The sequence below is a fragment of the Lepisosteus platostomus genome, chromosome 3, assembly GCF_059453375.1.
Source record: "Lepisosteus platostomus isolate fLepPlt1 chromosome 3, fLepPlt1.hap1, whole genome shotgun sequence".
Classification (NCBI taxonomy): Eukaryota; Metazoa; Chordata; class Actinopteri; order Semionotiformes; family Lepisosteidae; genus Lepisosteus; species Lepisosteus platostomus.
In genome coordinates, this window is record NC_142613.1 from 6,655,104 (window position 1) to 6,676,606 (window position 21,503).

Genomic DNA, 21,503 nt, shown 5'->3' on the forward strand with positions numbered 1-21,503 from the left:
TTAGAAGCTGTATTATCCGTTTTGTTTTCGTCTTGCTCTGTCTTTCTGGGGTTGTAATTCCAGTCGACTATATGTGTAAAAATACCGCGTTATATTATCTGCGAGTTAAAGGCTGACTTTACTAAGGCAAGTCTCTGTAAAATACATTACGAAGGTGCACAGCCCATGTTTTAAAAGTACAACTCTTTTGAAATTGGTTGTTCAAAAAAGAGAGGCTGCCGCAATTAAGCGCTGGAACTGTATCCGTCCTTTTTTTTTTCCTGAGGCGTCCATAAAGTAAAAATTCCGCGATGAAGTCGAGTAATCGGGATCAGGTACTAACCAAACCCTTACTGAGAGGTGACGTGACCCGCAGGGACACCGATTACCGAATTGGCGCTTTTAAACATAATAATATATTAATTTATTGTTAAGTGGTTTATTACCATATAACTGTATTAGCTATGCATTTATAATAAGCCAATGTGGCATGGATTTAAATGACCCAATTTAAATGTAATAATGTTAATAGTTTAAAAGATGCATTGAGGGATACTTCATCAACTGCCCGTCAAAAGGTGTAAACAATTATTAGTTGAGATTAGGTGCAATGTCTGATAAGATCATTTCCTACAAGGAAATGCCACTTCACATAAGGAAAGAAATGTCCTAGCCAACTAATAGTAATTCTTACAGGCCTATAAGCCTGAGTTCCCTTTTGCTTTTAACGTTAGAAAGCAAGCTACAGAATGTCGTGTCACTGTGGAGTTTTTTTTCCCTAAAAAGGTTCAAATTAACTTTGACATCTAATATTGTTGATGCTCTCATTGACCAGTAATTTCACGATTGTGAAATTGTAATTTTATATTCATTCTGCTCTTATACATTGCTGTGTAGAAATATTATTTTAATTTAATAGAATTAACTTGAATTTGTCCTTAATGTAATGTTCTGTTACTAAATCCAATCGTTATTTAATTGGTTGTATATTCCTTGTTATACATCTATTAACAGGAATTGTAAATTACATCTCACTTTTATTATCGTCACTTAGGATGGAAACTTTGTCCCTTAGCAGTATAAAACAACTGTTTGCTGTGAGTTTATTTTTGTCATTATGGTAAGAATACAAGACAGAAATGTACTTAAAGAACAATAAGGCAAGGTTCTGTAGTAATAATATTAGTGATATTATTATATTATTAATAACATTATTAAATGAACAAGTAATAGGTTTATTCCATGCTGAAAAAAAAGAAGAAAGAGAACACAACGTTTCGGCCGTGGAGCCTTCTTCAGGTGTGAGTGAGACAGGGCAGTAGGCAAAGGTAAAGTAGCGGGAGAACAAAGGTTGGGAGGGAGGAGGAGTGAGAGGCGGGAGCAGGGGACAGAAAGAGAGGCCAATCAAGAGGTGTGAAGTCAGAATGGGTGCAGAGAGGTGTGAAATGAAACTTCCAATAAATGGAGAAAATTTAAAAGAACAGTAGTCTGTCGTTAAGGGAAGGGAGAATGTGTGATCCTAGCTGCAGAATAATTTTAGTTTCGGTGGTCTTTCTGATGTATAAATTCGGAAAACCGTCTTTGAGAACACAGACGGAGAGATTAGAGTGGTTGTGGCCGTCAGAGGTGAAATGAGAAACAATGGGCTTGGAGAGATCTTTAATCTTCACAGCCCTGACGTGTTCTCTGAAGCGGTCTCCGAGTCTCCTTCCTGTTTCCCCAATGTAGATGGCTGGACATTTACTGCAAGAGATACAGTAAATAAGGTTGCTGGAGGTACAAGATGCTGTCTGGGTGATCCGGAATTGTCCTGAGGGGCCTTGAATGAGTGTGGTGGTGGCTGTGTACTTGCAGGTGATACAGTGAGCTCTGTTGCAAGGGAAAGTGCCTGGTGTGGATCATCCCTTGCAGCCTATGCATGCTGACGCAGCTACCCACCTGAACTACATTATTAAATGGACAGCACAGTGGTTAGCAACTGATGCTTTGTATTGGTGGTGTTCTGCTCTTAGGGTGTTACCTGTGTGGAGTTTGTATGTTCTTCCCAGGTTTGAGTGGGTTTCCTCTGGGTGCTCCTGTTTCCTCCCACAGTCCAAAGACATACTGGTGGGTAATCAGCTTCTGGGAAAACTGGCCCGGGTGTGTCTGTGTGTGTGTGCCTGCCCAGCGATGGACTGGCGTTCTGCCTTGGGCCCATTGCTTGCTGGGATAGGCTCCGGTTCCACCGTGACATCGTATTGGTCACAAAATGGATGGCTATTAGTAACAAAAACAAAGATCAATTCATGTAAGCAATTCACAATTGCAATGTATATAAACTATTGTAAAAACAGGGGTTCTTATTATTAGCATTCAAAGATAAATTGGGAACAAGGACAGCGCCAATGGAGCCATCATATTCCCAATTAACTGGTGCTTTAAGCACCGAAGGCTCTGCCTGATGTTACCTTTGTTCACCGTTCACTGCAATCTCTTTTGATAATAATCATTCAGGGAATCTGTTCGGATGCAGAAAGAACTGAGGATGAGACGAAGATTAGACAAGACCCTTCCTGCTGTAGAGCTACACCAGTATCACTCCACAACAGTTGTACGTGGCAGAACCAAAACAAGGCTGGAGAACAGGGCTGGCCAGTCTGACATTTGCAATTGGACATTTAGAATGGGCTGTAGACCCATACAGATTTAAATGTTGCAGAGGTGACACGAATGAGAACTCGAATGTTAAATACAATTGCAGACAGGTTGTTTCATGGAAGATGATATTTGAAGGGTACTGTACCTATTCAGTTTCAGAAATCCAGAATTTTTACATTTAAAATCTCACACTTTTCCCCTTTTGAAAAATGTAAGCGAGCACGAGTGTGGCATACCACTGCTATTGTATTGTCTCCATTTTTTATTAGATCTCTTTCTGAACCAGAGATTTCTTACTGCAGGTGACGTCTTCAAGGTAAGCAGATTAAGATATAGGACTTCTGAGGGCTTACCTCCCTCTGAAATTGCCCCTGGGGGGGGTCTTTGTGAAGTCTTTCCAGTCTGCGTGGTAGTAAGCGATTTTTTGTGAAACTTGTCCTAACCGTGGTTATTAAAAATATGTGGTCAGGATTTTGTAGGATTAAAAATATTCTGTAGGCAACCAGGGAATGGCATTGTTTGACTCGCAGAATGATGGCCAAATGCCATTGTGGTCCTCCAGTATTTGTGCTGGCAACCTGCTGAACTGTATAGGAGGGAAGTCATTGGTCGTCCAACCTTATGGATAATATTCCTTTTTTGAAGCAGTATGAAAGAAATACTGCTTATAGAAGCATTTTATATGGGATATCTTGTATCAAATTGTCTTGGATTCATGTATCCTTTGCAATCTGTTTAGCAGATGAAGGACCAAAATCTGACTGGAACTTAGCCGTGCAGAAAGAAAAAAAGGCCAGGCTGCATGCCTGCAGTGATCAAAAGTTTAAAGATAATAAATGAGATGACAATGGGAAAACAGAGGGCCTAGAACCAATGAACCACAAGATTTAACATAAAACAAGGTTACGTAATTGAAATATAGTTGCAGGCTGCTCTCCCTTGTTTGTTTGGATTGTATGCTCATTTAGAATGTGTGTGCGTGAGTGTACTGTGTGTAATATACCTGTGGTTGGCTAACCCCGAGACGCAAGGTGTGTGTTGCGCAGGTTAAGGCTGATGCTGATTTCAATGGACTATTAGTGTACACACTGACAACAAACAGTAACATTACACCCGACGCTGTGGAAGTCAAGAGGCAGCGGCGCCAGGCCGCAATGCTTGGCTGAGGCCGAGACGAGCAGGAAGAGTCTTTATCTTCTCCTAATGAGCTCTATCTCGGCAGGATTAGAAAGGCTCCTCTGGGGTGGACAAACCTGCTGTCCCTTTAGCTGCGGCCAGATCAGCTGGCCCAGGGCTCCCCTGTGTCTTTGGGGGGGGGGGGTGGAGAGGGCAGAGGAGTACTTTGGCGGTGAGAGCTCTTGTCCCTTCACATCTCCTGTAAGGGGAATCTTAAACTCAAAAGCTTAAAACTGCACTCCAACAAACGAAACGGGTGTTCTTCCAGGTAAAGGAAGGAAATCAAACAGAGGGTGCTGAAGCCGGAAAAATTTGAAAGCGAGATCAAATATGTTGGTGGATTTTTAATTTTTAATACAGGAGTGATTGGACTCCTGACTAAATGTACGGTAAGAGTGTGGAAACAGGGTGGGACTGGTCAAATTAAAACCGTGTTTCTACTGTATATGTTACCTAGAGATTTTCTCTCTAGAGCCTCTGCGTACTACATTGATGTGATCTGTGAATCGTACTAGAATGTAATCTTGTGCACGGGTCATTCTTTCTTATGTACATGTACTTGCAATGTATTTTTACATATTAAAAATGAGTCAGTATCAGCCAACTGGGAATTTTCTTGGATTCTTGTATCAGATTGTCAGAATTATAACAATTGTAAGTGTTTTTTCTCATATTTGGTAGATTACAATAATATAGATTATTCATGATAGCTCTGTCTGTGTGATACCTGCCATTTTTGATTAATGCGAATAGAGTTTTAAAGCACTCATAGTAATTAGAAGTATTGTTAGAAATACATATAATAATAAATGTAACTGATGGCAGTATTTAATGTGGCTTGAATCAGAATTATTACTTTTAACTGTTAAAGTGATCATAGTGCAATAGTACTATGCTAAAACTGGTGAAACAAAGAGCTAGATATCAACAAGATTACATATTACCAATTAATAATGTGATAAATTGCTACAGAAATCTATAAAGCCCTTCGTGGCACACTGATGCAAAACCATTAGGCCATTATTTGGATAAGATACAGCAATTTTAAGGAAAATAATTCATACAATCTGTAGACTGAACAGGTGGATCCCAAGGAAATACTGAAAGGCAGGCAGAGATGGAGTAGAGTCCTAAATGAAAACTTTGGCTACATTGTTTTCTGCATATATATTAAGCTTTATGATAACTCATTTAATATTCCTTTTTTTGTTGGTGATATTGTTTTATGCTTATCCGAGTAGAACAGACCCATAGTTAAGAATAATTTATTACACCAATGATCACACACCAAATTAAACATTTTTATTTGCAACATATCTACAAAAAATACAAATAAAACAGTACTATTGCATTTTCTTTTATATACAGTGTAGACCCAATTCTATCATGATCGGGAATGGTCAATACCAGATTTTCAATACTGGCTCACAGCAGTGGAGTCTCATTTGATATGAATTCACAGCTCGGTGGTTACCTTATCACATGCTTTAATGATGTGGACTGAAGTGTGCGATAAACTGAGAGCACTGCTCCCCTTCTGTTCACCTCCTGCCTGAGGTTCCAATACAGTTTTCCTACTATAAAGGTCTGTGAAGCCTGAAGATTTTAGGCCGTGTGACCAGCTGGACCGGAACAAATATTCATGGTACGACGGATTTTGCTTAAATAAAACTCTTGCTATAAACGTCTCTTAGAAGAAAAAAATGTTCCAGTTTGAACTAAAAAAAAAAGGTGCCCGGTGTAATGCATAAAATACAAGCTGTACTTCTAGATATGAGCTTATAGTACAAGCAACTGTCGAGACGTCGAGGGTTTCTTGTTATAACCCACAGGAAGAAAATCGTTTTATCCTAACCACTGCCGACAATCCGCTGAAGCTTAATTATTAGTAGTTAAAATGCCTAAATTAATGTAATTGGCATACTTGCACGAATGAATCATCCACAAATGGAGAACCGCGCCCAGACGATTTCTGTTTTTCGTTTTTTTTTTTAGGAGTTCTTCGTTAAACGCGTTGTTTCCAGCACGCTATAGACACGGCTGTAACACCGGAGCTTTAACTCACTGATGGTCTGAGGTTTTTAATACAGTCCTTAATGCTGGTCTTCTGAGGCTTTCAGATTTCCTCCTGAACTACGGCGTATGAAGTAAGTCGGATCTACGAAAGGCCTAAGTGAGGTTTGGGCTTGCAGTGCAATAACGCTTTTCGGTCCTGAATTTATAAATAAAAAAACGTACGGTTTTTCTTAAAATTGAATTGTTCACATATTTTCTGATGGTGGCCAATGACTTGCATTTTCATTAGTAAAACAAACCGAAAATCTACTTCAATATAAAATATCATCTATTAACACATTTTGTTTATACGTAAACCTGGAGAATCTTTTATTTACGTCAATACAAACAGTGAAGTATATTTTAAAAAATACATTTGAATGACATCTCAACACAAATGATACACCCGCGCATTCGTTCATGTCTTCAAGTTCGTGGCGTTGCACATTAATAATAGGGAATCTCAGGCTAAGTGCAGGGCACAGAAAGATATTCGAAATTATTGAAACATCATAGCTTTAACTGGAGACATCTGCAAATGTAATTTGCAATTTAAACAAGAACTTCTCAAAACAGATTGAATAATACCGAAGAGCTACTATAAAAGAGTAAACCAACAAACCACCTTATGTTCAATATGGGAATATGCGTTAACAAACAAATACTTTGTAAGTATCATACTACGAAAATTAATAATGTATGAAATATAATTACGGGGAATAAAAATAAATACGAGCATCTTATAGTGAATAATGTCAATATTTACTTTTTGAGTGTGAAATTCCTCAAAAATCAGACGAACTTAAATCAGTTTATCGGTCCTGCATTGTTATAGGTTTAATTTATTTGAAGAAATCAGTGGTGAGTTTTGTTTTTAATTTTCCATATGTAATTATAAGTAAAGGTTACCGTTGTAGTCCTTGGTTATATTATTTATTTTAAAAATATTATCTTACAGTTATGCAACTATTTATTTAAGTATGGTTTGCTTACTGATATAATAATTTGTATCTGATCTGGCTAAACTTAATAATATGATAACCAGCCATAAGGGGCGAACTTCCAATGTGTTATATATAAAATATTTAATATATTAAATAGCCGTCTGATAATGCAGTGCGTATGTATAGTAAGACGTCTGTTGTTCATTATAGGTTCCAAATGACTGCGTATTATTTAAATATTCAGAGTTCCAAGACGATCCTATTCATTACAGTTTTGTCTATATGTCTTATACGTAATGTACCACAACGAATTCGCTTTTTAATTAAAAAAAATATTGTCCAGCTGCGCTTGTTTTAAATATAAGGCGAATTGTTTACTCGGTTTGTCGGTTATAAAGTCGGATTAGTCTAAACGACCCTATCACCTTGGATTTATTTGTACAATTAGCCTTGGTTTTTATAGAAGGCACTAGTAAACCTGTCAACGTTAATTTTGTACGTTAAAAATAGACGTTAATGTTAAATAAACGTTTACAATAAACGTAAAAACGTATATTATCATTCTTGTGAGCACTTTGCCCTTCCCGCTTCGGCTTTTATGGTGTCAGTATACAGTAGTCTCAAGATTAGGCTCGGCTAAAAGATCTATTGAAGGACATCAGTGAAAAACCCAGTCTTCATAGATCTTTGTCGTGTTTTTTTCTTATTTCAGTTTTGATCTACTTCACATCTTTTCCAGTTTCGCACAGTTTTTCCGTTTTACCTGCTAGCTACAGTATCCTTTAGGCACGTCCTAGAATTTAGAAAAGCTTATGAAGAACCATGTCATGTTGGCTACCGTGCAATAATCACTCACATATGACATTCAGGACCGGCTCGATAGTAAGGCTTGATTTACTAAATCTCTTTTCACTTATTAATGTGAAACACAAGCTAATAATTCTGCCTATTAAACCACAGTTTATGTAGCAGTTTCCAAAATCTCTGCACCAAACGACTTTTCAAATCTGTTTAAAGAAAAGACTTTACGAAGGAAACATTTTTAAAATTCTGTTTTTTTTTCTTTCCTTAAAAATAGCGAAAAGTACAAATGCCATTTTCCCCAGTAGGTGGTGAAGGGCAGTGACAATGTCCTGAGGAGTGAACATTAATTGCTTCTCAACAACGATCTGTCGCAGTTAAAATCCAATCCATAATAGTGTCCTTTTCTCATCGGTAACAAAAGTGACACTCTCAGCTCACGGATAATGCCAGCCAGTACAGAGGTATGGTCTGTCATTCAGAGCAACAGTTATAAGAAATCCAAAGCTAAATATTTGCTTCTTCTGGACATTTTCTGAAGGAGTTGCCAATAGTTGTTTAGTTTGATATAAACGTGTACAAATGGTTTCTATAAACAGGCTTTCCTGAATTGTTGCTCATAGGCCCTCTTGTTCTATAAAGAGAGAAATACAACTGGTCTATTCCAGGTACTGTACAGCACAGTGCAAATGACACAGGGGTGTCACAGTGCAAGACTCTGCCCATCATTCACCTACCCCTATATTCTACATAATTACTTGCTTAATTGTATATTTAAGGCACATAAAAACAACAAGATGGTAATATTGTGATGTATAAAACTACATGTGCACAAAGATACAGAAATTAAACACATGATCAGTTTCATCCATACTACATTTGGAAAGCAGGGTTTATCATGTGAATTTTCCTTTTGTTAGTTGCTGCATTTCGTTTTCTTATTATATTAAATGAGCCATTTGTGTTTTTCTTCATGTATGTCCTGATAAGTGTTTCCAAAAAAAGACTGATTTCTGTTGATCATCAGGCAGTGTAAAAAAGTTAAACTACTGTGATACAGCATAAGAAATATTATACATTTGTACTGCCTCCCTACATCTCCTGGAAGAGGACAATCACTTTAACATCACAAATCAGTTATTACTTGCTTCATCTAGTTCAGTATATCTGATCTGATACTTTTACATCTTGCGTATAGTATACTGCCCATTTATTTTCTGCATTGCATATAGTCTTCAGTACTGTGAAAGTTTTTTATTTCCTTCACTTATTTTGTCATCTACAAACCAAAAATCACTGTAATAAAGTAGGAACACCTGGTTGGCTAAAATGATCTCAGCTGTACTCCATCACTTAAATTATTGTATTTGGAAATGTTTCCTCTTAGCAATACTGTTTCTGTTGTATTAACAAATTCTGAATGTACTTATATACAGTAAATGGTCTTCAGATGCATTCTACAAATATAAATATACAATACCACATCATAATCTCGGCTTGGCTTCATCACTGCTGATACTTGCTCAATGTAGTGTAACAAGTTACAGTACTTCAATAAGACCAACCCACATTTACTACCCCTAGTGAGATTATTAGTACATATAAATTGTGCCAATTTCAATGTATTTAACCCCTTCAGAGTGTAACATACAACAGAGGACTTCCTGCTCTGTAGTTGCCTGGCTAAGCTTTGTCGACGTTTTACAGATTCAGATATTTATTCTCAAATCAGTGTGCCTGTTCCGAATGACCCCTGAAAGATCTGTACTGGTAGGTTCTAAATAACATCCTTCATTTCTTTGAAAACAATTGGAAAAATACCATCTGGCCCTGGTGATTTATTTAAGTGCCGTTAATCCCTGTAACACTTCAACCTCTGTTATTGTGATGTTGCTTCATACTGAGTACATTCCTATTTCAACTTGAGACTTGTTATCGGTATCTTCTTTTGTGAACACCTGTGTGAAATAACTTTTCAAAATATTTGCCATTTTCTTGTCATCGTCTACAAGTATTCTATTATCTGTTCAAGTCTACCTCCTCCTTCAGTGTCTTTTTGCTTTTGTAATCTTGGAAGATCTGTTTCCAAACTTTGACTTTCATTGCAATATTTCTCTAGCCTTTCTGATGTCTGTTATGACTTGAATATGCAACTAAATGTACTCCTTTTTTGTTTTATCTATCTTGCTTTTAAACACTCCTTGGAGTCCCTTCTTTCTCCTCACGTTTTTGTCGTAATTGAAATTTTAAACATTTTAACGTACTGTCTACTAGACTTTGAAATACTGACTTTGCATAACTTTTTGTGCTTGCTCTGAGCCTCGAGCAGTACAGTTTAGAAATGTCACCACCTCAACTGCTTCCATGTCTATATTATCTAATTCAACTTCTCTTACACTCTGTCTCATTCCTTCATAATTGACTTTTCTAAAATGATAAATTGTTAGTTTTAATTGTATAAGTGGGGCTTCAAAGTTTATTCTAAACAAATAGTGATATAACACAAACTATATTACAAATGACAAAAAGTAATATTTTAAATAAAGTAATTAATTAGAATGTTCATAAGCTGTTGTCGTGTTAATGTTTCCCTGCCTTTGTTTCTTGGAAAGTCTGTTTATGAAAAAAAAAACAAATCATTTGGGACATTTATTCTGAAATACTTAGTATTGCAAAAAGTCTAGGGAGAGAAACGCAAAAATCAACAGCACGTACATGCACACACTCAAAGAAACACACACAAAGGAATAACAACGAGAGCAGATTAAATGTTTCAAGAGTTCAAGGCCAAGACATGCAGTTACACAGCACAATATGGAGCTCTTGGCTTTGTTAACTGGGGCTTTTGAATGACTTGGAAGCAGACAGGAGAAACCTGAGGGATTTCAGCATGTCTGTTTCTAGTTTGATGGCTTAATTACTTAATTACGACACTTCGCTGTACTGTAGGAGCACAGGATAGCCACAGCACACCTGAGGGCTTTTAGTGCATTGCTGCTCTAAAATGCAAGACATCTTTTTTTAATCCCAGCATTTGCTCTGTCCCAGTAATACAAGAAGGAGGTTAAGTAATGTTTGTCACAAAATACCCTAATTAATCATACAGCAAAATAGATGGTTGATGGGTGCTGAAACAGGAGATGGGCCAGACTCTCCTCAGCGATGTCAAAAGCCCTTTCTGTTGACCAATTTGTCACAAGAGACCTTCATCAAAAGGCTATTTGAGATTCCCTCTTTGTAGAAAAGGAGCGTCTTCAACTGGGAGGCTTTGCTTTCAAACGTAATGCCATACAGACCCCTGAATGCAGAGCGGTTTAAAAGTAGATCATGCAGCCGAGATCCCTTTTTAAACTGATTTTTAAATTTTGTCCTTAACAGTGCAAGATGAGTGATGTCGAGTGTGTGGCGTGATTGAGGGGAACAGACTGCTCGTCGCTGTGTTCCAGCTCGGAGGCAGGCACTGAGGTTTGGTGAATGGCAACTGTTTTTTCTAAGCCTAGTTTCTGAAGCAATAGACGACCCTGAATACCTGGGTGTGGTTTTAAATGAAAGATTCATTACTTCACTCACCCATTGTTCATGCAGGTAAATATCATGACAGCGGAGAGGAATTTAGACGGCTTCCAAAGTAGGTTCAGATCAGAAAGTGGCATGTCGGAGAGCCTGAGGCAGCTTGCCCAGCTGAAAGAGAGAAGTATCGGGAGTGGTTTGTCATCACTGCCCAGCCGGTGTTGTTGGGTGGCATGTTTTGCTCATTTATCAAGGTACAAAAAAGCATGGGCTAACACAATCAATAAGTTCTATTGCCAATCTGCATTCTCACTCTGACTCGGCAACACCTCGAAACAGTCTTGCCACCTGGCGGACTGTATTTGTCAGATCTCAGAAGCTAAGTAAAGCTGGGTCTGGTCAGTACTGGAATGGAAGACCTCTAAGGAAAGCAAAGCTGTTGCTGAAGTGGCGTTGATGGACCGGGTTGGCGGCATTCTCCTCTCTGGACCACAATTTCCAAACCAGTTCCTCAGTATGGTGGACAGGGATAGTGTACTGCAGGAAGACCTTGTCTGTGCTTTCTGCTGTGCCAACTGTGGTGCTAACCACTCGGTCAATAACGATCCCATGACAATGCTTGGAAATGTAAGGGTGTTAACCCCTTTTGTGCAGACCGAATGTCATTTTGGGTTGCCACAAGATGGCTTCTCTCAATTCAGCTGATGTAGGTTCTCACCTCTCTTCTTGATCCCCTGAGAAGTGGGGCTGTGCTGATGCATAATTGTTTCCGCTGTCCAGCCCAGGTGGAATGCTGTTGTGTTTCTTCAGACTGAATATAAACACTGTTAAAGGAGGCCGTGGCACCACCAAAAGAGCTTTTCCTTTGTGTGGTGACCGAAGCTCAGTTGTGTGGTACGATACAAGGGCCGGCCTTAGCAGTGCGAGTTTTGAATGGAGTCATGTCCAGAGGAGCTATGGGGACTTTTGCAGGAGCTGCCTGGGGGAAAGTGTGAGATTTAAACCACTATAAATGCAACTCTTTTCACTGTCACTGAACTACTCATTCATCTCATGACAAATGAATAGGAACAGGAAAGTCACTAATCCGGGAAGTTTGCAAACGGGTTTAGAAAGCTCAGTGCAAGCAGATTAACTCGGAGACAAGTGAGTAAAGTGCCTGCTTATGAATGGCACTTACTCTTATCACTGTAACATTTGCTTTGGCCTTGTCTACCCTTCCTCCCTCTGTGGCAGTTCAATTAATGTTGGAGCAACTATTCTAATTGAATCAGTCTGGATGCACTGCGAATAGTGTAATAAAGACAGCTTTCAGTACACATCAAGTGTACATTGTGGAAATGTCATGCCCTTTTGAGAACGAGAAACAATCCATTTTTAGGATCACAGTATTATCTGTTGCACTGCTGATTCCCAATTACCTAGGGGTGTCCTGAGCCTTCACAAAAATGGAATCGGGAGTAAATGCCCTCAGTCGAGGTTTTCCTGATCTAACTGGGATGTTCTTTTTCAGGCATAGAAAAAAAAACTTGATGTTTTAAAATGTGCATATTTTCTTTATTTTGTTGTAATTTGCTTTTCTTCTATACAAAATAGATGCCTTTCTGAGCTTTATTCATGGGAGATCACAAATCACGGCTGAAACCTGAAGCTGTGAAACTACAACGACATTTGATGTAGTTAAAAATGGAAACGCAAGTTTCTGAAATCTAATTGTGACTGGTACACCTCAATGGGCTGTAAGCTGAACTTTCAGACTGGAGGATTGTGTCGTTACAGTGAGTGTCCCCAAGTGGAATTGGGTGTAGAATTCCCGCCTCGGTTCTCTCTCGTCTCTTCCCAGACTGACAGTAATCACTTCCTGGTCTGCAGAGTTCTGAGGAAACAGGAAGCCGTTAAGGAGGGCAGAGAGGACAGGAGTCGCACAGCTTATAGCGCTACCCCAGGGAGAAGACAATGCAGTAGAATCAGCACTGAGTGATGGTGCCAAGGTGTGGGAGTCGACCAGAAGGGAGATTTAGAGAATGGGGAAGAAGGAGGCCACTTTGGCTCCTCCAGTCAGACATCACGCTGCATGTCTTTATTTTCCAACTAATCCTTAGGTATTAAGGTGATACACAGCACCTTGGTCAAAGCAATGAGACAGGTACTAGATGGAGTGAAATCCAGCAAGGGCATGGGGTGTTAGTGCTAGGACAGAACCAGAAACGCACATCCTTGGCTCAAATCATTAAATTCCTTATAGAAGTGGAGGCAAAATGAAAACCTAAAGACCTTGTGCTCCTTGAAGGTTGCCTCTGCAGGTTCAGTTTGCAGGCCACTGTCCTGCTGTCTCTCAAAGTTCAATAGATTTGACACGAGAAGTAAAAAAATTCCTTGTAGTATTGTGTTTTTCCCCCATCAGTTAAACCTCACAGTGCAGTGATTCCTAAGCAGAATAAACTGTATCTAGATGTTGTGTATATAAAGTGTTCTCAAGCATTCTTTCACATGTGTAGGATGCTTTTAACATGTGACCAAGAAAAGCGTGAAAATGGAGATCTACATCTTACCTGTGTAAATATTAATTTAATTCTTTACCTTATTTTCTCATAAGAAAGTAAGGAAAGTGACAAGAGGGAACCTTCTGGCTCATCTAGTTCTCATACATTTTGGGAGCAAAATTAATTTGCATTGTCAAAATTAAATTATCTCTCCGAAAAACTATACCTAGACTTGCTTTTAGCCATTTAAGCAAAGCTGAGCACAGCAGTGTCAGCCCCCAGTCCAAGGTACACTTTACCACCTTATAAAGGAATTGTAGTTCCAATTTTTCAGATGGTTTATTAAATCTCGATAACAAAATACATCTGTTGATGTTATAGAAAAATGTTACAAAAAGCACAAAATCGTTAACTTTGTGAAAGTCGCAAACACCTGGTCTCACCACCGGTGAGAGAGAGAGAGAGCTCCCAAGAATTGTGACACGGTCCGGCCCTTCCTGCTCACTAGTCACTGCCATGACTAATGTAATGTGATCTACAAGCGAATAAGTGCAGGTTGTTCAGCAGACATTTCACCTTGAAAATGTTCCAACGTAATCTGCATGCAGAGTTAACAAGTAAGTAGTATTTGCCGGCAAAATCGTGTCAGAATGTTCCTGTTGAATTAAAAGAAATATATTCACAAGCCTGCCCGTTTACAATGTAATAAGGCTGCATCACATTACCGGACATCTTGTTGCCTTGTTCTGAATCCCAGGATGTGGTGCTGCACATGAAATGTAATCTATTTTGTGATGTAAATTGGAGGTTTTACAAGCTACTGTGTGCATTTTAGTCTTATTGTGGTTTGAATTGCACTCATCAATGCTGATTGTTTTGAACCCTGAAATAGAAAAAAGCGTTGTAGTTCCCCTTTATTTTCTGTTATTCTTTCTAGAGAAGCCTGACCATCGACACCATCAGCAGCGATAACACTGCAATGAAGGTTTAACAAGTAAAAACAGAGGACAAAAAACAGTTCAAGATAGAAGCAGCACGCAAGCCGAGTGTATTTTGAGGATTCTGGAACTGGAAAGAGCAATAGAGCAACAGGGGTGGATTGTTTTTCACAGTAACTCCCATGCCGTATGTCCTGTGAGGGTCAGGGTAGCAGTGCCCTGTGTTCTGGTAGAGGCCTTGACTGGAGGAGGCTGACAGTTCTGCATTTCGTCACGGAAACAGCTCTTCATTGGCGATGCTGACACGGTGTTCTGTGACCAAACATTTAAGCGCAAGAGAGTCAGCTCCCAATCCAGTGCTGTCAGTAACCCAGGCTCCTCTTCCCTCATAAAACCCCCGCCATAAAGTAAACACTTCTCTCTCATCCCTTCTGCGTAATATCTGCCAGTAACTGCCTCACTACAATGCACCATGGCTGAGGATTGTCTGGTTAAGTACTTTTGATGGATTAATTACAATCATTTATCTCCTTTCATTCAGCTGCATGTGTGAAATGTTTTTTTTTGTATGCTCTTAATATACATCACTGGAGTTCTATAGCTCAGTGCACGCAAGAGACTAGGGGAGATATATAGGCCTTGTCTTGACTATAAAATAGAAATTGGGTACAGTGCTATTTATTTGAGCTTGATCTGGCTGGTACAGTGGAGTAGTGGTTAGCATTGCTGCCTTGCTCTGCTCGAGCCCTGGGTTCAATTTTTGGGCTGCAATTCACCTGAAGTTTGTACAGTATGTCCACCCCGTGTTAGTGTGGGTGTCCTCCCCCAGCAAATAATGTGCACAAGGCAGGATATGCCCTGCCAGTCCGCTGCATAGACCTGCACACACTCACAACTAAGGTCAGTTTCCCAGAAGCCAGTTAACCTCCCAGCATGTTTGTGGGCTGTACGAGGAACTGGAGCACTTGGAGGAAACCCACATGAACACACGGAGAACATACAAACTCCACACAGATAGTAATACAGGTCTGGAACTGATCCCTAGGAACCGAGGCAGCAATCCTTAATCCTTAAAGAAGATTGTGAGCACTGAAAATTAGTATCTCCCTCGAAGAGCTGTCCTCCCGTCTGTTTCTCACGAGGTATTGTCTTTTTTATTTTATTGTGTGGATTAGCAACATGACTACTCTTTTCTCTGTTCAATGATTCCACACTCAGTTGAACCTAGCTATAGCTTAACATTTTCTTTCAGATCATTTGTGCTGATCGCTATCAGGTTTTCACTGGGAGAAAGCCAGTCCAAAGTCCAACAAAAGCTTATCTCAACGGGTAATATGATAAAATAAAAAATATATATTTTTATTTCCACTAGGTGTCACTGTCACCTCACTGACTTTCTTGTTTCAGTTAATGTTTCCCCACTTGCTGTGATCTTCTGCGCATATTAGCCTAAACTACGGTTCCCTCTCTAAAAAGAAGACTAGATTTTCCATTAATGTTGTAACAATTTCACACTGAGTTTAAAATGGGGGCAGAGTGCATCTTCCTGAGTTTAGGATAAATGTCGTCCAAGTTTCAGCCAGTTTTAATCAGCTTTAATACATTTTAGTCGCTTTCAATTTCAATCTATTGTACCGTTCCAAAAAAAGCAATTTCTGTATAAGCACAAATTCATATTGTATTATGCATAAACTGACATGGAAATGATACATCTTCAGTTTACTTCAATTAGCAGGTAAAACAACAAAAATGAATTACAAATCAAATAATGTAACATAAGTCATATTCAGACAGTTCATATATTGATAAAGTGAACATCACAATAACTCCATGGGAAATTACAGTATGTATTGTAATTACAATATGTAATTCAATTTAAATACAATCTGAAATCAATATCGGATCAAAGTTTTAAATGCAGGTATTAAATCGAAGACGTAGCTGTTTCTCCTCAGTATATTCCCTGTTCCACAGACTGAGAAATCGAACAGATTTTCTGTCTCCTTGGGTTACAAACAGCATTGTAAATTTGAGACAGTTAAGTTTTATCCGTTCCCCACAACCTTAATCTCGTGAAGATTTAAAGAGACGAAAAAAAAAAACAAGATTCTGGGAATTGCGATCTACAGTACTTATAATTATGCTGCGTAACGTTATAGCAAGAAAACCTATTACTGTTAACAGTAATGTAACGGTTCGTTTTTTTCCCCCAAATTAATATTATGACTCCCTCTAGTGGCAATCACAAAAAGTAATATTATTTTGTCTTCTTTTGAATTGCTTTAAAGACACAAAAGAGTGCCGTGTCTTAGGAAAGTGTTATATTCATCTTATATTCAGGTACTGTATATAGCACTGCTATTGTAAGAGCACTAACACGTAGAGAGAACAGATTTCTATGAAAAACGTCTGGTGAAACAGTAAAATAAACTCATTTTTAATCAGACAAAATTGCTCCTACAGTATACTACATTGGCTGGAAAGTCTGTATGATCCATTTAAAAATGTGAGAGAGTTGCGTTCAAAAACCCAAAGATTAGAGATTTTGAAACTTTGGTTTCATACATGACAGAAACTTCTAGACACCAGTTTTCCGCAAACGACACTGCTTAGTGATACCATGACAAATAATCAGATTTGCGCCTGATATAATCGCTTCTGCCTGAATCTTTCCTGTGTCCAACTGTATTTTACATTTTACATGTGCATGTTCAATAATTGTTCAGGAGAGGTGTATAAAAAAACAAGATAAATGATTCCTGTATCTACGTCCCGAGTCTTTTCTTTTTTCTTTAATTGATAGATGTATAATAGTCAGGGAGGGACAGGTGGTCATTGAAGTTCACACCAATGCGATGTGTTGATATGGACCATGACTTTCCCTTAACCAGCGGCCTTAAATTCGATACATGTACAGTAGGTGCTTAAATCCCTATAGGCAATAATATGGGTTCTAGTGCCTAGATCAGGGAGGGGTCCTCACCCTGGTTTTGGAGAGCCCCAATCTAGTTTGTCTTATCACCCTGAATTACACTGTTTTTAAAGATTAGAACCACTTACGTTATTGGTCCACTAAGCATTAATCATTTAGAAAGTACTCTGTTCAAGATGTATGGTTCACAAAAGCTGTAAATTCAAAACAATCACTTTCTTCATCGCAGTGAAATTATCTTGAACCTTTAGGAATTGACGATTTAATGCAAATACTTTATTCTTAGTAAGAATATTGATTGTAAGATCATAAACGACTTCATGCTTCTAATTTCTAACTATCAAACCTGCTGGATAGGGTCTGTACAGGACAGAGCTTTGGGAATCTAAGCTAAGATGTTATGAATGCAGGATGCACGTTATGTATGAAGCCTCTAGTGGCTGATTACAGACATTGCATGTAAAACCAAACGACTTTTTCAATACGATGCAGTCCGATGTTAAGTTTTGTATATTACTTCTTTAAAATACAGACACTAATCTGCACAGCAGATGTTTTTATGTAGAAGAAAGACATCATTGCAGCGAATATTTTCAGAATATTTCCAGGGTGCATAACCAAATGAAAAAAAAAAGGTCATTTGACATCAAGGAATTATTATTTTACAAAACAACAAATCACTGCTTCCTGGATCTTGTGTTTTCATTTGGTCTCTTTGGTTTCTATTTCTAATGGGCACTGTCATGCTCTAAACCAACAAAAATAAGTATAAATCAAATGAAGGATCAGAAGAGTTATGATTCCAGTTCCTGCCACTTGGATTTGCATGTTTCCAAAAAAAAAGTAATTTTCGCTCACAGTCCAAAGTAAAGAACAGGATGCAGTATAAACTGGGTTAGTCATTGTATTGGCTGAGCACTCTTTTAATGTGGTGAAATCCTAACAAAAAGAAAAAAAGTAGTTCAATTAATTTATGCAGTGGTGTAATCTGGCTCTGTATTTGAAGTGCTAAAAAATCCCAAGTCATTAACAGGAGGACAGTAGATGAAGTGGAGGCTGAGGACCTATATCAATTGTTCTTCTACAATTTATAGGTTCTGCTTTTGCTGCAGTTTTCAGTTCACAGCTGCTTTGTAAGGGGAGACTGCTGTGTAATTCAGAAAAACGTAGTTGTGTACAATTTGCAAACAAGTTTGGTCACCTCGTTGCAGAAAAGATATCGCTGCTCTGTAGTCAGTCCAAAAAACAGCGATTGGACACATTCTGGGGCTTAAGGGAATGTCCTGTGCTGACAAGCTGAAAGAACTGAACTTTATTAGTTTTGAACAGAGAAGATTCTGAAGGGGCTTAATACAAAATTCTCAAAGGCAATGACAATGTCAATACAGGGGGCTTCTTCAGAATGCAGAGTGAAACACGAACCAGATGACACAAGTGGAAACTACCGGTGAAGTGCATTTAAAATGGTAAATTGGAGGTACTTCTGAGAAAGGGCTCCCAGAGGATAGTTGGGGCATGAAACAAGCTATCCTGCCATGTCATTAAAGCCAATATCCTGGCTTCTTTCAACACAGGGCTGGATGTGATCCTGGGTTCAATTAGCTCCAAACTACTTAACAGGCTAGATGGGCTGAATGGCGTTCTCTTGACTGTAACTGTTTGTATGTATGCATTTCTTGTAGAGTGGAGTAGCGTAGTTTATTGGAATATGTACACGTACATTGGAATTCTTAATCGTGCCGATCTCTTGGGACATACACAGTACAACAGACAACATCCACACAATGTAGACAGCAGGAACAATAAATATTTTGTGCTAAAATAAATATGTAGTAGTGAGACCAAACAAAAACATTTTAGACCTTGCAAAAAGTGTGTAAAGCAGATGTGTATTTAGGCACTGCAGTCAGCACTTGAGGATGTGTACTGCAGTGGGATAGAAGCTGTTCTTGAGTCTAGTGATCCTCACTTTAATAGTGCGGTACTGCTTGCCAGACCACAGGGGGGAGAACAGTTTATAGCCAGGATGGTTGGGATCCTGAATGATGGATTGGGCTTTATTGCAACAGCTGATGGTGTGGATCTCACCAATTGATGGTTTCTACTGGAAACAGATGAGCAAAATGATAGTGACACACATCACCTGGGACCATTCTAAGTATTGCAGTAACAGCAGTACAGCAATAGTCAGCAGTCATCCTTAGACCCTTTTTTGTCTCCTGGAACATATTAGCAAAACTATTTTCTTTTTTGTTTACTGTACTCTACTTCTCAGTTGTAACCAGGAAAAAAGACAATAGCCAAATAGTTACATAGATCGACGATGATGATGTTAATACATCACAATGACGTTACAAGCACAATGTCGAAAACTGCATGCAAACAATATTTTAACAATTTGATAAGTGACTAATGCAAGGATAATGAAAAAAGGCTGAGGGCTGGACACACCTCACTGCAGTCACTGTGTGTAATTGTAGTCACACATTAAAGAAATACTTTGGCAAGGAGTGCCACAAACTTAACTTCTGACTCTCAGAATAATATTTGAGAGGATAAAATTTTTCAAAGAAATGGATGGGTGTGAACAAAAAGCACTAATAGTTGTAATTGCATTTCTATTTTTTTTAATGAAATGCAGATTATCGAGTCAAAAGCAGAAATAAAAAAAAAGGAAAACACCGTTATGTGACCTTTTCGTCATCCTTCACACTTTTTCTGCCAACGAAATTAATTTATTCCATGTATGATTTGCTTCATCGCATTTGACATTCTTAACAATCTGGAAAAAAAACCCAATTAGTTCTCAGAGGAGTGGCTTGCTCCTAGACATTTTGTATTTTTGTGTTTGCTATCTTATGTTTTTTTTGGATGTGTTTTTTTTTTAAGTTAAATACCTCTAGTATTTAATCAACATACATATTGTGCTAATTTTTCTAGAGATATGATTGGAGAATTAAGCGTAACTGTCTCTTTAAAAGAAAACAGTGGGAAATAAGTATTAACCAACTGTATCACCTAGCCCTTATGACTCAATGTATCAGATCAGAAAGGCCCACAGCACTCTTCAAAATTGGCATGAAATTATATATCTCTTTTACAGAGATAGCAGAAACTCTGCCTTTTGTGTTGACTTTTACCCCAGGGCTGAGAAATGAAATACTCACTTTGCAATTTCAGCTCGTTTGCACTTGAAGTTTAATAAAGTTCATTCCACATATGGATGTACTCTTTCCTTCCTTGTTAATAGTTAACTTGTCTTAGGAAATTAGACACACACAGCCTGTAGTTTTAAAAGTTAAATTACCACTGATTGGCAAGTCCCCAGAGAGTAGCCTGCTACCTCTTGAATCAGACAGCTTTAGACTTGTAAACTGCAGTCGGACTATTAAGGCTGCAGAAAAGCAGATGAAATATGTTCACTTGCATGAAAATGGATTAATTTTCTTTAGTAACACCAACAACACTGCTTTTCTCGTTGGACAGCAGGGTTTTGTGCAAGGTTAAACTGTTTTAGCTTTTGGAATATTGTGTTATTGCTTTGTCTTAGTTATTGAGACACTTTTAGTAAGTACACGTCCATTTTATTGTCCCGGTTTATTAATGACTTTAAAATGTCACAGATGCAAATAATTCAGAATAGTAAAAGACAAGAATTCTTAGCTACACACAATAAAATACACAATGTTTTTAAAGGCGTTTCATGATGGTTATCTTTTCAAAACAGGTAGATGCAGATGGGTTTTTGAGTTCATCTTGTGGTTTCAGCATGAATCTGGCAGAGTACCGAGTCAAGAAATATCAACCTTTTTTTTTTTTAGTTGAACATTTCTTAAAAACAAGCTTTTGTAAAATAATTGCCTGTCTGTGCGCAAGTCGGTGGATTTCAGCTTTCTTTCCTGATTTATTCGTGGACGTATTTTAGGTACTGTACAAGTACCAATTAAATTCTAAAAACAACTTGAAAATGTAACTTGTTGATAATGAACAGAAGTCTAATACAGCCATTTTAAGCTCTTCCTGTGACAGCAGCAACTTTCTTCAAGTG